The sequence below is a fragment of the Chlorocebus sabaeus genome, chromosome 21 (assembly GCF_047675955.1).
Source record: "Chlorocebus sabaeus isolate Y175 chromosome 21, mChlSab1.0.hap1, whole genome shotgun sequence".
In the NCBI taxonomy this organism is placed as follows: Eukaryota; Metazoa; Chordata; class Mammalia; order Primates; family Cercopithecidae; genus Chlorocebus; species Chlorocebus sabaeus.
This window is the reverse complement of record NC_132924.1, coordinates 3,117,147-3,134,110: the sequence shown is the minus strand read 5'-3', so window position 1 is coordinate 3,134,110 and position 16,964 is coordinate 3,117,147. Positions and strand designations below refer to the sequence as shown.

General features: G+C 44.9%; 1 long non-coding RNA gene across 2 annotated transcripts in view; it reads left to right on the top strand.

Annotated features, from left to right (window-relative positions):
- LOC103226016 (uncharacterized) overlaps positions 1 to 5,536 on the top strand; it is a 53,911-nt gene extending 48,375 nt beyond the window's left edge. For both annotated transcript variants that reach the window (XR_012090152.1, XR_012090155.1), the window contains one exon: positions 102 to 5,536. This is a non-coding gene — a long non-coding RNA (uncharacterized lncRNA). The remainder of the gene's footprint in view (positions 1 to 101) is intronic.
- Positions 5,537 to 16,964: the final 11,428 nt, after the last annotated feature.

Genomic DNA, 16,964 nt, shown 5'->3' with positions numbered 1-16,964 from the left:
GTAATGAGACTCTCTTTATTTGCATGGTTTCTACTTACAAGTGGAATTGTAACATATCACTGAGCCTAGCAACTCACTGATGTGACTCCTCTTCTTCCTAGATTCTGCCTACAGAGGACATTGTGACATATCATTGGGCTCAACATCAAAGTGACATTGCTCGTTTGTCTCGGCCTTGACCTCAGAAAGCATTGTGATATATTGCTGGACCCAGTACCAAGGTGATGTGAGCCTTCTCCCTGGATGCTGTTTCGGAGCTATTGTAACATACCTAAGGACCCATTGCCTATTTGATGTGGCTCTCCTCTATTACCTGAACTTTGCCCATAAGAAAAGTTGTGATATACCTCTAGGCCCAGCACTGAGATGTTGGCACTCTTCTCCTGCCTGTGCCATGCCTGCGGAAATGAAAGTGACTTATCACTGTGCCCAGCAAACACATGATGTGACTCTTCTGCCTGGCCTGTGCCCACAGGAATTATTGTGATATACCTCTAGGCTCATCACCTAAATAATATGACTCTCCTCTTTTTTCTTAAACCTGACCACATTGGGGATTGTCACACATTGCTTTGCCCAGCAGCTATGTGATGTGATTCTTCTCTCATGCATGAGCCCTGCCCTCTGGGCCGAGGATGACAGAGCTGGGCATAATCTTTAGGTTATGTAACTTTTCTTTCTAAGCCCTATCCAAAGGGAATATTGTGACATATCTCTGAGCCCCTCACCAAGGTAATGTGACTCTCCTGCCCGAGCCGCTTCCTCAAAAGGTATTATGACATATTGCTGGTTCCAGCAATAGGTGATATAAACCTACTCACCTACTTGCGTCTGCCTAAGAATTGTGATGTATTTCTGGGCCCAGCACCTAGGTGATGTGATTCTTGCCTCTTGCCTGGGCCCTGAATACATTATGTATTGTGATATGTGGCTGGCCCCAGCACTTAGGTGATGTGACTTTCCTCTTTAGCCTTGGCCTTGCATATTTTGAGTATTTGTGACATATCACAGGGCCCAAAACCTAGGAGATAGAAAGATATTGCCTGGGCCCTTACCATAGGGGACCTTGTGACATATCTCTCCATCCATCACCTAGGAGATATGGCTCTTCTCTTCAGCCTGCACTCTGCCCACAGAGAAAATTGTGACATATTGCTGGGCCCAGAAACTGAGTGATGTTACTCTCTTGCTTGGTTCTTGCCCAAAGGGAGCATTGTGAAATATTCCTGGCCTAGCACCCAGCTGATGTGACCCTTCTGCATGCTCCCGATTCACAGGTAAGACTGTGAAATACATCTTGGCCCAGTTCACAGCTGCAGTGATGACTCTGTTACCTTGAACCAGCCAATAAAAGAGACACTGTCTCTCATAACCAAAACAGCATGGTAGTGGTAGAAACACAGACACATAGGCCAATGAAACCAGAAAAGAAAACTCGGAAATAAGACAGCACATTACAACCATCTGATCTTTGACAGACTTAAACAAACAAGCAATGGGGAAAGGATTACTTATTTAATAAGTGGTTCTGGGAGAACTGGCTAGTCATAAGCATATAATTGAAACTTGACCCCCTCTTTACACCTTATACAAAAATTAACTCAAGATAGATTAAAGACTTAAGTGTAAAACCCAAAACTATAAAAATCCTAGAAGAGAATCTAGGCAATACCATTCAGGACATAGACATGGGCAAAGATTTTATGACAAAAACATCAAAAGCAATTTCAACAAAAGTAAACAATGACAAATGGGATCTAATTAAGCTGAAGAGCTTCTGCACAGAAAAACGAACTATTGTCAGGGTGAACAGGCAACCTACAGAATGGGAGAAGGGTTTTGTAATCTATCCATGTGACCGTCTAATATCCAGAATCTAGAAGAAACTTAAACACATTTTTTTTAAAAAAAGAAACTCCATCAATAATTAGGCAAAGGACATGAACAGAGACTTCTCAGAAGAAGACATTTATGTGGCCAAAAAACATTTTTTAAAAAACTTAACATCACTGATCATTAGAGAAATGCAAATCAAACCACAATGAGATACCATCTCACACCAGTCAGAATGGCAGTTATTAAAAAGTCAAGAAACAACAGATGTTAGCAAGGCTGCAGATAAATGGGAATGTTTTTACACTGTGGGAATGTAAATTAGTTCAATCATTGTGGAAGACACTTTGACAATTTCTTAAAGACCTAGAACCAGAAATACCATTTGACCCTGCAATCCCATTACTGGGTATATACCCAAAGGAATGTAAATTATTTTATTACAAAGATACATGCATGTGTATGTTCATTGCAGCACTATTCACAATAGCAAAGACATGGAATCAATCCAAATGCCTATCAATGATAGACTGGATAAAGAAAATGTACATATACACCATGGAATACTATGCAGCCGTAAAAAAGAACAGGGTCATTTTCTTTGCAGAGACATAAATGGAGCTGGAAGCTCTTATCCCCAGCAAACTAATACAGGCACAGTAAACCAAACACCACGTGTTCTCATTTATAACTGGGAAATGAGCCATGTGAACACATAGACACCAGTAGGGAACAACACACACTAGAACCTGTCTGGCGAAGCAGATGGAGGGAGAAAATCAGGAAAAATGGCTAATGGATGCTGGGCTTAATATCTAGGTTATGGGTCGATAAGTGCAGCAAATCACCATGACAACATTTACCTATGTAACAAAACTGCACACTCTGCACGTGTACCCAAGAACTTAAAAAATTATTATTTATTTCTTTTAAAAGAGAGAGAGACACCGTCTCTTACAGCTAGGCTTAGTCCTCTTTGTACAGAGCTCATAGAAAATCATCACTTTCTCACATATGGTGTAAAGCCCTGCAGTGGTACAGGGAGTGTCATTACAGGGCCCAGGACGCAAGACAGATATTGTTTCTCATATGGACACCCTTCCAACTGTTAGGCATTTCACTCTCACACATAGAGCCTCCTGGTGAGTTCCTAAATCTCACACATGAATGCAGTTCGTAGTTGGAATTCTGACAGCCATATGTGAACATCTGGCCACAGTTTGGAAGGTGACTCATTTATCAACCCAGCTTGTAGGCAGGTAAAAACTCTCCTATCTGGACCCAGCCAATTAAGGAGATGTTGACTCTAATATTTGGGCTTAGGGCCACAGGTAGAATAATGTTTCCATACCAGCACGAAGATTCTAGAGTAAATTGTGACTCTCATGCATACTGTATAAAGCTCTTGGGTGGTACAGAGTGTGTCATAACAGGGAACAGCACATATATGAGATAGTGACACTTGTATTCATACCCAGCTGACAGAAAAGATGTCATTCTTCCCCATAGACATAGCCCACTGTGGAGGCTCTGAATCTCACACCAGGAGGCAGGTAAAAGTTGGAAAATGAACTCTTACTTATATGTGGATCTGGTCTACAGGTAGGCTGGTGACTCTCAAACCAAGGTTCAGCACACCTATAAAGGCTGTGACTTCACTACAGAGACACAGTCCATAGGAAGGATTGAGGCCCTCATGCAGAGATCCAGTTCACCATTGCGACTGTGGCTCATGCACATAGACTTAACATTCAGGAGACAGTGCCTCTTATACCTAGAACTAGGGCATGTGCAAGATAGATTGTTAATCTTATCCCTGGAGCTTCCTGCAGGTGTGATTGTGATGTATGCCTCTGCTCAGCATTTGAGTGACTTAATACTCTTGCCTGCCCCAACCAACAAATGGGATTGCTATGGATTTTATGTGACTCTTGTGCCTGTCCCCTACCCACGTGGGCAATTGTGATGTATTTCTGGGTTCAGAACCCAGGTGATGTTACTCTCCTGCCTGATTCCTGGCTACATAGAACATTGTGATATACCACTGCAGCCATCACCAAGGTGATGTGACTCTCCTCCTGTCTGGTTTCCACTCACAGGGGTCATTGTGACCTATCACTGGGCCAGCACTGAGGTGATTTTATTATTTGCATCTTACTGGGTTCTGCCTACAGGGAAGATGGTGACATATCACTTTGCCCAGCACCAAGGTTACATTACTCTGCCGCACTGGCCCTGCTTTCAGAAGGCATTGTGACATATTGCTGGGCCTTTCACTTAGATAAGACGACTCTCCTCTCCTGCCTTGGTGCTTCCCACAGAGGGAACTGTGACATATTACTGGGCCACACTGCCAGCTTATGTGACTGTCTTGCCAGTGTTCTGCCCGCGTGGGCCATTGCGACACTTGACTGGGTCCATCATTCAGGTGATGTAACTCTCCTGCCTGGGTTCTACCTAGAGAGGGCATTGTGACATCTCTACATTCATCATGCAGGTTATGTGACTTCTTTTCTGCCTGATCTCAGCTCACAGGGGAGTATCGTGCCATATTATTTGGTTCAGCAACTAGTTGAGATGATTCTTCTCTTCTTCATAATTTCTGCCCTCATAAGAGATTGTAACATATTGCTGGGCCCATCGCTAAAGTGACATTACTCTTTTACTTTGCCCTTAGAAGGTATTGTGAACTAATGCTGGGTCAAGCACCAAGGTGATATGAGTCTTCTGTCTTGACCCTGGTCACATGAGGCATTGTGACATATCTCTGGGCCCATCTACTATTTGGTGTGACTCTCCTTTTTTACCTGGTATTTGCCCATAGGAAAGATTATGGCATATCTCTAGGTTTAGCACCTAGGTGATGTGACTCTTCTCTCCTGCCTGGGACACGCCCACTGAAGTAAGAGTGACCTTATCTCTAGGCCCAACACACAGATGATATGATACTTCTGTCTGGTCCCTGCCCACAGAGGTCATCATGATAGGTGTAGGTATTGTATACCTTGGGGCTATCCCCTTGATAATGTGACACTCCTCTTTTTCCTGGGACCTGTCCACAGTGGTTGTTGTGACATATTGCTTTGCCCAAGACCTGATTCCATAGTTTATGCTACTCTCCTTTACCCTAAACCTTGCCCATGGGGAAAATTGGGACATATTTCTGGACCCCTCACCTAGGTATTGTGACTCCTACCTGGGCCACCACCTCTGGTGGTATTGTGACATATGACTTGACCCAGCACCTAGGCAATGTAACCCTCCTATACTACTAGAGCTCTTTCCAGGTAGAGAGTGTGATTTATTGCTAGTGAAGCACTCAGGTATGTACCTGTTCTCTCCTTCCTGGGACCCGCATTTGTTGGTTATCGTGACATACTACTAGGTCCAACACCTAGGTGATTCGACTCTTTTGCATGGCTCCTGCTCACAGGGGTACTATGATGTGTCTTTTCATTCATCACCTAGGTGATATGACAATTCTGCCCTTGCTCTCTCAAAATTGGAGATTGTGACATATCATCGGACCCAGCACCTAGGTGATGTGACCCTCCTCTTTTGCCTCAGTTTATTGTATTTTGTGTATTGTGACATATTACTGGGAAAAACACCTAAAGGATGGGAGGCTCCTGCCTGAGTCCTGCCCACAGGGGGTCTTGTGACATGTTTCTTCATCCATCAACTATGCAATGTGACTATTAATCTCTGCCTTGGTTCAAAAAAAAAAAAAATAAATAAAAAAGAAAAGAAAAAAGAATTTTCATTAGACCCAGCAATTTGTAACGTAACTCTCCTCTCTTTTCTGGACCCTGGATACATTGTGTATGGTGACATTTGGGTGGGTCAACACTGGAGTGATCTGACTCTTTTGAATGGCCTCTTCCCGCAGAAGTGTTATTGCATAAATTTTCTTTCATCACCTAGTTTGAATTGTTAATCTAATCCCTTGATCTTTCTGCAAGTGTGATTGTGAAATATGCCTCTCCCCAGCACCTGAGTGATTCGACTCTCCTGCCTTGGCCCAGTTCACAGACAGTATTATGACGTATTGCTGAACCCAGCACCTGGGAGATGTGACTTTATTTTCCTGCCTTGGTATTGCCCACAGTGAGTATTGTGACACGTTGCTTGACCTTGCACCCAGGTGATGTGAGTCTCCTCTCCTTTCTTAGCATGGCCCACTGGCAGCATTGTGACATATTGCTGGCCCCCACATCCAGGTTGTGTGACTCTCCAGCCTGTGCCTTGCCCACATGGGTCATTGGGACATATTGCTGGATCTAACATCAAGCACCTGGGTTACTGGGGCATATTGCTGGGTCCAACATCAAGGCAATTTAACTCTCCTGCCTGAGTCCCACCTATAGGGGACATTGTGACATATCTCCATGCCAATCACCCAGGTGTTATGACTCTCTTCTCCTATTTTATCCCTGTTCACAGTGGGGATTGTGACATAGCACTAGCCTAGCACCTAGCTAATGTGACTCTTCTCTTTTTTCAAGGTTCTGTCCACAGGAGAGATTTTGCCGTATTGCTGGGCTGAACACAAAGGTGATGTAAGTTTTCTGCCTTGGCCCTACCAAAAGAAAGCATTGGGACATATTGTGGACCCAGAACCAAGGTGCTGTGAGTCTCCTATGTGGATCCTGGCTGCTGGAAGCACTGTGACGTATCTCTACACCCATCAACTATTTGATGGAGTGCTCTTCTCTTGCCTGGGCTTTTCCCACTGGAGATATTGTGACATATCTCTGGGCCCATCATCTAGATTACATGACACACCTTTTCTTCCTGGGACCTGTCCACAGTGAAGATTGTGACATATTGGTAGACCCAGCACCTACATGAGGTGACTTTCTTCTCATACTGGGGTTATTATGCCCACTGTGGTGATTGTGACATATAACTGGGCCCAAACCCTTGGTTTTGTGACTCTCCTTTTTTTTTCTGAGCCCTACACAAATAAAAAATTAGAACACATATATGGACCCCTCACTTAGGTGATATGACTCTCCTCTCTTGCCTAGCTGTGCCAACAGAAGTGAGAGTAACTTATGACCAGCACACAGGTGATGTGATTCTTCTGCCTGGTTCTCGCTGACAGGAGTCATCAAGACATATCTCTGGGCCTATCAGCTAGATGGTGTGACTGTCCTTTTCTTCATGAGACCTGTCCACAGCGGGAATTGTGACATATTGCTGAGCCCAGAACCTGTGTGATGTAACACTCCTCTCATTCTCTGGCTCTTCCAACTAGAGTGATTGTGACATGAAGCTGGGCCCAGCCCCTAGGTTATGTGACTCTTCTTTTCTTACTGAGCCTTACACACGGAAAAAATTGCAACATATTATCGAATCCCTCACCTAGGTGGCATGGATTTCATGACTGAGCCATTCACTCAGAGGGTATTGTGACATATTTTTGCACACACACTGATGTGATATGACTCTCCTCCTTTGCTTAGGCCCTGTCCAAGGAGGTATTTTGCAGTATCACTGGGCCCAGTACCTAGGTTATTTGACTCCCCTCTTCTGCCTGGGCCCTGAATACATTGTGCATTGTGACGTATGGCTGGGTCCAAAACATAGATTATGTGGTTCTCCTCAATGGACTTTGCCCATAGAGGTATCAGAAGACATTAATAAAAGAGATTAAAATCTCTCATTCTACACCTAGGCAATTGGACTCTTCTTTTCTGCCTGGGCACTGCACACAGCTGAGACTGTGACACTCATGCATACCCAGCCAATAGCATCAACTTCTATCCTTCCACATAAACACAGTCTGCTGGTGAGGTTCTTAATCTCACACCCAAAGGCAGTTAAGAGGGGAAATTGACTCTCATATATAGATTGGGTTCACATTTGGGTTTGTGACTCTCAAATCAACATTTAGCAAACCTGTGAGGCCATCTGTCTACTAAGAAGACACAGTCCACAGGATAGATTGAGGCTCTCATGCTTGGATCCAGTCCACCACTGAGACTGTGACTCATGTAGTTATACCCAACATAACATTTCACTGTGCCCAGCACCTAGCTGATGTGACTCCTCTTATTTCTGGGTTCTGTCTCCAGAGAAGATTGTGAAATATTGCTAGGCCTTTCACCTAGATGATGTTAGTATCTTACCTCGGCTCTTTCCTCAAGGAATATTGTGACATATTGCTGGACCTAGTACCTAGGTGATCTGACTCTTTTCTGCTGCTAGGGCTCTGCCTAAAAAAAGGATTTTGTTGTATTGCTGGGCTTAACACCTAGGCAATGTGACCCTCCCCTCCTACCTGGGTTCTTTATACATTGTGTATTGAGACATAGGGTTAGGTACAACACTTAGGTTATGCAACTGTCCTTGATGGGCCCTGCCCTTAGGGGTATTATCTTTTTATTCATTGCCTAAGTTATGTGACTCTCCTTTTCTGCCTGAGCTTTGCCAGAAGGGGGCATTGTGACATATAACTGGACCCAGCACCTTGGTAATATGACTCTTCTTGTTTTCCTGGGCTCAGCATATTCTGGGTACTGTGATGTATCTCTTAGCCCAACACCTAGGTGGTGGGAGGCTTCTGCTTGGGCACTGTCCACAGGGGGCCTTTTGACATGTTTCTGTGTTTATCACCTAGGAGATGTAGCTCTTCATTCTGCCTGAACCCTGGCCACAAAAAAAAAAAAAAGAAAGAAAGAAAAAATATCGTGACAGATTGCTTGGGCTGGTAACCAGGTGATGTGAATTTCCTCTCCTGCCTAGGCACTGCCCACAGGGGGCACTGTGACATATCACTAGGCTCCACACCCAAGGTATGTGATTCTCCTGCCTGTGCCCCGCCCACATAAGGCATTATAACATATTGTTTAGTCCAAAACCCAGGTAATGTAACTCTCCTGCTTAGACCCTGACTATAGGGGGCATTGTGACATATCTCTACGTGCATCTCCCAGGTGATACGACACTCTCATTCTGCCTGATCACTGCTTATGGGGGGGATTGTAAAATATCACTGGGCCAAGCACCAAAGTGACATTACTCTTTTCTCTTTGGTTTGGCCTTGCCCTCAGAAGGCATTGTGACATATTGCTGGACCCAGCACCAACATGATGTGAATCTCTTTCCTGAACTCTGTCCACAGGGGACATTGTGACATATCTCTGGGTCTGTCAACTATTTGATGTAATTCTCTACTCTTACCCGGGCATTGCCTGTAGAAGAGGTTGTGACAATTCCTTCCTGAAAGTAGAACACAGGCAGCAGAGTTACATAACCTGGGCACATGGCCTGGTGATAGTTCCCAATCTTCCTTGTGGGCAGGGTGCACGTAGGAAAGTCACATCTTCTAAGTGACAGATACAGATAAATATCAAAAGGCCCCCACGTAGGCAGGATCCATGCACAAGCCTCCCATCTTCTAGTGGTGGGGCCCAGCAATTTGTTACAATACCCAAAATATGTGAGGCCCAGGCAAAAGGAGAGAGTCATATGACCTAGGAGCTGTGTTCAGTGAAATGTCACAATCCTTCTATTTGGCAAGGCTCTGGTGGAATAAGAGAGTCACATCACCTAGGTAATAAAGAAAAAGATATTTTAAAATACCCTGTGGGCAAAACCCAGGCAGGAGAGTCACATCATGTAGGTACTGGACTCAGCCGTATGTCATAACACACAATGAATACAGGACCCAGGCAAAGGAGGAGAGTCACATTATTTAGGTGCTGAGCCCACACATATATATCAGAATCTCACTTTTTGGCAAAGCCCAGGTGTGAAAAGAGCATCACATCCAATAGATGAGGGGCCTAGAGCTATGTCACAATGCCCTGGATGGGCAGGGACCATGTGGAGGATTAAGGTAAAAGAGAAAAGTTGCATGAAAAATTTGTAGATTAAAAAATATGTCACAATGCTCCCTATGGGTAGGGACCAGGCAGAAGAATTACATCACTTGTGTGCTGAGGTCAGCAATAAGTCATATTTTTTTTTCTGGGGGGGTTTGTCCAGAAGGAGGGGACCCAGAGACAGAGATATGTCACAATCTTTCATAAGCAAAGTGCAAGTAAGAATAGAGATCACATCAAATAGTTGATAAGCTTTGAGATATGTCACAATGTGTCTCCAGGCAAAAGAGTCACATCATTTTGGTGCTAGGCCCAGCAATAGGGCTAATGCCTTTCGAGGTCAGGGCCAAAGCAAAAGAGTAACATTGTGTTAGTGTTGGGCTCAGTGATATGTCACAATTTTCCCTGAAGACAGAACCTAAAAAGAATAGAAGAGCCACAATCCCCTCTGTTAGCGGGAATCAGGAAGGAGAAGAGATTTATGTAACATGGTTGATGGGTACACAAATATATCACAATGTTTCCTGTAAGCAGTGCCCAGGCAGGAGAGTTACATTACCTAAGTGTTAGACTCTGCAGTATGTCCCATTGGCCCATGTGGGCAAGGCACAGGCAGAAGAACCACAAATCCTTGAGACAGGGTGCAGCAATATGTCATAATGCTCCCTGTATACAACACCAAGGCAGAAGAAAAGACTCACATAACTTGGGTGCAAGAGCCAGCAATATGTCACAATTCTTCATGTGGGCAGTGCCAAGGCTTAAGAATAGAGTCATACCACTTAGGTGCAGGGTCAAGCAATATGTCACAATTTTATCTGTGAGTTCACTCCAGGCAGCAGAGGCAAACCACTTACATGCTGGGTAGAGGTGTATGTCACAATCACACTTGCCGGAAGGTCCAGGAATAAGATTACAATCCCGCACATGTCCCAGTTCTAGGTGGGGGTGTCAACATATCTTGTATGTTGGGTCAATCTCTCCCAAGAGGATTGACCCTACACTCATATGCATATCCTGCTGACAGTAAAGACTGTTATTTCCCATGAACACAGCCCACTATTGAGATTCTGAATCTCACACCTGGAGGCAGTCAAAAGTTGGAAAATTGACTCTCATAGGTGGATCATGTCCACAGGTGTTTTGGTGACTCTCAGGCTAAGATTCAGCAAACCTGTGAGACTATGACTACTAAGGTGAGACAGTCTGCAGAAAAGATTGAGGCTCCCATGCACTGATCCAGTCCACTGCTGGGATGGTGACTCATATACTTAAACCCAACATACAAGAGGTGTTGACTTTCATACCTAGAACCCGGACATGTGTGGGCTTGTTAATATATCATCCCTGTACCTTCCTACAGGTGTGATTGTTAAATAAGTCTCTACCCAGGTCTTAAGTGATTTCTCTTGCCTGGGTCTAGCTCACAGTTCAAAATGTGCCATGCTGCTGGACCCGGCACCTAGGTAATGTGATCTAGTCTTCTGTCTCAGTACTGCCCACCGTGGGCATTGTGACATATCACTGGGCCTTGCACCCAGGTGATATGAGTCTTCTCTTCTGCTTTGGCACTGCCCAAAGTAGACATTGTTACATATCACTAGGCCTTGCATGCGGGTAATGTAACTGTCTTGCCATGACCCTGCCTACAGGAGGCTCCATGATGTTACACTCTTCTACCTGTCTTTGCTCACAGCGGGTATTGTGACATATTGCTACGCCCAGAATCCAGCTGATGTGACTCTCCTCTTTTTTCTAGGTTCTGCCCGTAAGGGAAATGGTGACATATCACTGTGCCCAGCACCAAGGTGACATTACTCTTTTGCCTTGGCCCTGCCGTCAGAAGACATTGTGACATATAGCTGAGCCCAGAACCAAGGTGATGTGTCTCCTGCCTGAAACCTGCCCACAGGGGCATTGTGACATATCTCTGGGCCAATCAACTATTTAATGTGTCTCTCTTCTCTTTCCTGGGATTTGCCCATAGGAAAGATTGTGACATATCTCTGGTCATAGTACCTAGGTGATATGACTTGTTATTCTTGTCTGGGCAATTTCCACAGAAGAGAGAATGACTTATTCCTGGGCTCAGCACACAGGTGATGTGATTCTTCTGCCGGATCCCTGCCCACAGGAGTTATTGTGACAAGTCTCTGGGCCAATTACCTGGATAATGAGACTCTTCTCTTCTTTCTGGGACCTGTCCACAGCAGGGATTGTGACATATGGCTTGGCCCAGCACCTACCTTTTTTTTTTTTGAGATGCAGTTTTGCTCTTGATTTCTAGGCTGGAGTAAACTGGTGTCATCTTGGCTCATTGCAACCTCCGCCTCCTGGCTTCAAGCGATTCTCCTGCCTCAGCCTCCCAAGTAGCTGGGATTACAGGCGCCTGCCACCACACTCAGTTAATTTTGTATTTTTAGTAGGGATGGGGTTTCTCCATGTTGGTCAGGCTGGTCTCAAACTCCTGACCTCAGGTGATTCGCCTGCCTCGGCCTCCTAAAGTGCTGGAATTATAGGCGTGAGCCACCGCGCCCGCCCACCACCTACCTTTTATGATTCTCCTCTTATTTCTCAGCACTGCCCACTGGAGCGATTGTAATATCTAGTTTGGGCAAGCCCTAAACTTATGTGACTCACTTCTTCCTGAGCCATACCCACAGGGGACATTGCGGCATATCTATGCCCCCCTTATTTAGGCGATGTGAGTTTTTTTCTTGGGGCCTACCCTCAAAGGGTATTGTGACAAATTGCCAAACTCAGCACCTAGTTTATGTGACTCTTTTCTATTGCTTGAGCTATGCCCTGAAAGGGACTGTGATGTACCACTGGGCCTAGCACCTAGGTGATGTGACTTTCATCTTCTGCCTGGGTGCTGTATATATTATGTATTGTGACATATGGCTTGGTCCAATGAGACTCTTCTGCATGGGATCTGGCCATAGGGGTATTATGACACTTTTTTTTAATTCATCACCTAGGTGACGTAACTCTCCTCTTCTTCCTGGGCCTCACATCAGTGGACCAAACACCTCTGAGATTTGACTCTCTTTTTTTTCTCAAATCCATATACTTTGGATATTGTGACATATTGCTGGGTCCAAAACTTTCAGAATGGGAAGTTCTTGCCTGGGCACTGCCTTGTGATAAATACCTGCATCGTCACACACAGGGCCTTGTAATATATATCTGCATCTGTCACCAAGGAGATGTAACTCCCCTCTTCAGCCTGCATTCTGCCCATATGGAAGATTGTGACATATTCCTCTCCCAGCCACCGGTTGATGTGACTCTCCTGCTCAATCCTTACCAACTAATGACATTGTGACATATATCTTGGCCTAACTTCTATGTGTGATGATGACTCTCATTCCTCAAATTAGTTAGTAAAACTAAATACTCTGTCTTATAGCTAGGCTGAGGGAAAGAGGTAAGATGCTGAGTCTCCTCTTTGTACAACGATCATAAAGAATTACCACTTTCTCCCACATTGTATAAAGCCCTTGGGTGATACAGAGAGTGTAAATTCAGGCCCAGCACACAGGGGAGATTTTTCTTCTCATGTGCACACCCAGCCAACTATTAGCATTGTCACCTTGACACATGAAGAGAGCCCAATGGTGACATACTCAATCCAACTTATGGATGCAGTCCACAATTAGATTTGTGATTACATATGTGAACATCTGAACATCTGGCCACAGTTGGAATGGTTACTCATTTCTTTTTTTTCCCTTCTTTTTTTTATTTTGAGACAAAGTTTCTCTCTTGTCGCCCAGGCTGGAGTGCAATGGCGCGATCTTGGCTCACTGCAACCTTCACCTCCCAGGTTCAAGGGATTTTCCTGCCTTAGCCTCACCAGTAGCTGGGATTACAGCTGCCTGCCACCACACCTGGCTAATTTTTATATTTTTAGTGGAGATGGGGTTCCATCATATCAGCCAGGCTGGTCTCGAACTCCTTACCTCAGGCAATCCACTCGCCTCGACCTCCCAAAGAGCTGGCATTACAGGCATGAACCACCACGCCCAGCCCATGGTTACTAATTTCTAAACTGAGCTTGTAGGCAGGTAAAGACCCTCCTATCTAAAGCCAGTCATTTTAAGAGAAGTTCAGTCTCATATCTGTGCTTACAATCACAGGGAAGATAGTGGTTATAAGCCCAAATACGGTTATAAACCTAGAGCATTGTGACATATCTCTGGATCCAAGTACAAAGGTTTCAGAGCAGATTGCAACTCTCATGCATACTGTGTGATGCCCTCAGTAAGACAGAGAGGGTCCCTACAATGTCCAGTACACAAGTAAAATTGTGACACTTGTATGCACACCCGGCCAACAATAAAGATTGTCATTTAACCACATAAATACAGCCAATGTTGGGGTCCTGAATCTCATACCCAGAGGCAGTCAAAAGTTGGAAAATGGACTCCCATACATGGATCTGGTCCACAGGTGGGTTTGTGACTCTCAGGCCAAGATTCAGCAAACCTGTAAGGCTGTGACTCTATGAAGAATATACAGTGGACTTGAGGGATTGTAGCTCCCAAGCATGGATCCAGTCGCCTGTTGAGACTGTGATTCATGTACTTGGACCTTACATACAGGCGGTGTTGACTCTAATACCTAGGACTGGGACATGTACATAATTGTTCATTTTATCCCTGGGCCTTTATGCAGATGTGATTGTAAAACATTTCTTTGCCCAGTACCTGAGTGATTTGACTTTCCTAGCTGGGCACAACAGGTGGAATTGAGACATGTTGCTTAACCCAGAAACTACATGATGTGACATTATTCTGCTGCCTTGGCGTTGCCCACAGGGGCATTTTGCTATATCGATGGGCTTTGCACCAAGGTTATGTGGGCCTCCCCTTCTGCTTTGGCACTGCTAACAGGGGCATTGCGACATGTTGCTGGGTTCTGCATCTTGGTAGTAGATGGCTTCTGCCTGTGCCCTGTTCCCAGGAAAATTGTAAAATGTTGGCTGGGTGCGGTGGCTCATGCCTGTAATTCCAGCACTTTGGGAGGTCAAGGTGGGTGGCTCACAAGGTCAGGAGTTTGAGACCAGCCTTGCCAACATGGTGAAACTCCGTCTCTACTAAATATACAAAAATTAACTGGGCGTGTTGGCATGCACCTGTAATCCCAGCTACTCAAGAGGCTGAGGCAGAAGAATTGCTTGAACCCACGAGGCGGAGGTTGCAGTGAGTTGAGATCGTGACATCACACTCCAGCCTGGGCAACAGAGCAAGGCTCTGTTTAGAAAAAAAAAAAATTGGACATACTGCTGCATCCAACACCCAAATGATGTAACTTCCCTGCCTCAGCCCTGCTTAATGGAGGCATCATGTTACATACCTCTGCCTCTGTCACACGGGCAATGTGATTCTCTTCCCCTGCCTGGTCCTTACAGAGGAGACTGTGACTTACTGCTGGGCCCAGCACCTAGCTGATGTGACTCTTCTCTTTTTCCTAGGTTCTACCAACAGGGAAGACTGTGACATATCACTGGGCCTAACACCAAGTTGTAGCTACACTTTTGCCTTGGCCCTGAACTCTGAAGTTCATTGTGACATATTGCTGGGCCCAGCACCAAGGTGATGTGAGTCTCCTGCCTGGACCCTGCCCACAGGGGCTATTGTGACATATCTCTGGGCCCATTTACTATTTGAGGTTATTCTCTTCTCTTTCTTTGGCTTTGACTGTAGGAGAGGCAAATCCCAGTGCTTTGGGAGGCCAAGTGGGGACATAACTCTGGGCCCAGCACCTAGGTGATATGACTCCCTCTTCTGCCTGGATGGTGCTCACAGAAGAGAAAGTGACTTATTGCTGGGCCCAGCAGTGAGGTGACGTGATTCTTTTGCCTGGTCCCTCCCCACAAAACTCACTGTGACTTAACTCTGGGCCCGTCACCTAAATGATGTGACCCTCCTCTTCTTTCTGCATCCTGTACATGGTAAGTATTGTGACATTTCACCTGGCCCTGCACTTACCAATGATGTGATTTTTCTCTCATGCCTTGGGCCTGCCCACTGAGATAATTGACATAGCTAAACTCAGCCTTTATGTTATGTAATTTTCCTTTTTTTCTGAGTTCTACCCACAGGGAGCATTGTAACATATCTCTGGATCCATTACCTGGATAATGTGACTCTTCTTCTTGGGACCTATTCACAGTGAAAATTGTGACACATCTCTTAGGTAAGCAACTACATGACGTGACATTTCTCTTATGCCTGGGCTCTGCCAACTGGGGTGATTGTGACATATAGCTGGGCCCAGCCTCTAGGTTATGTGACTCTCCCGTTGTTTCTGAGCCCTTCCCAAAGGGTAAATTGTGACATATCTCTGGGCCTGTCACTCAGGTGATGTGACTCTCCTGCATGAGCCCTCTCCTCAAAGGATATTGTGACATGTTGCTGAATCCAAAACTATGTGAATTGACTCTCTTCTACTGATTGGGCTTTGACCAAGAAAGAATTGTAATGTATCATTAGACATACCACCAAGGCAATGTGACTCTCTTCTATTGTTTGAGCTTTGTCCAATAAGAGATTTTGACATATTGCTGGGCTCAGATCCAGGTGATGTGACTCTCTTCTACTGCCTGGACCTTGCATACATTGCATATTGTGATATATGACTGAGGCCAACACCTAGGTTTTATGAATTTTCTGCATGGGGCCTACACACAAGGGCATTCTGTCATATATTTTTGTTCATCACCTAGAAGATGTGACTCTTCTCTTTTGCCTGGGCATGGCCAAAAGGGGATACTGACTTTATTAGTCCATTCTCATACTGCTATAAATAACTGCCAAAACTAGGTACTTTATAAAGGAAAGAGGTTTAATTGACTTACAGTTCAGCATGACTGGAGAGGCCTCAGGAAACGTACAATCATAGTGGAAGGCAAAGGAAAAGCAAGGCACCTTTTTTACAAGGTGGTACGAAGGAGAAATGCTAAGCAAAGAAGGAAGAGCCCCTTATAAAACCATCAGATCTTGTGAGAACTCACTATCACGAGAACAGCATGGAATAAACCACCCCCCGATTTAATTACCCTCACCTGGTCCCTCCCTTTATATGTGGGAATTATAAAGATTACAATTCAAGATGAGACTTGGATGGGGATACAGAGCCAAACAACATCAGTGACATATTGGTGGACCAAAATCCTAGATGATGTAACTCCCCTCTTTTTGCTTTGCCCCACATATTTTTGGTTCTATGACATATTGCTAGACCCAGAACCTAGGGAATGTGAGTCTCCTGCCTGAACCCTGCCTGCAGGGA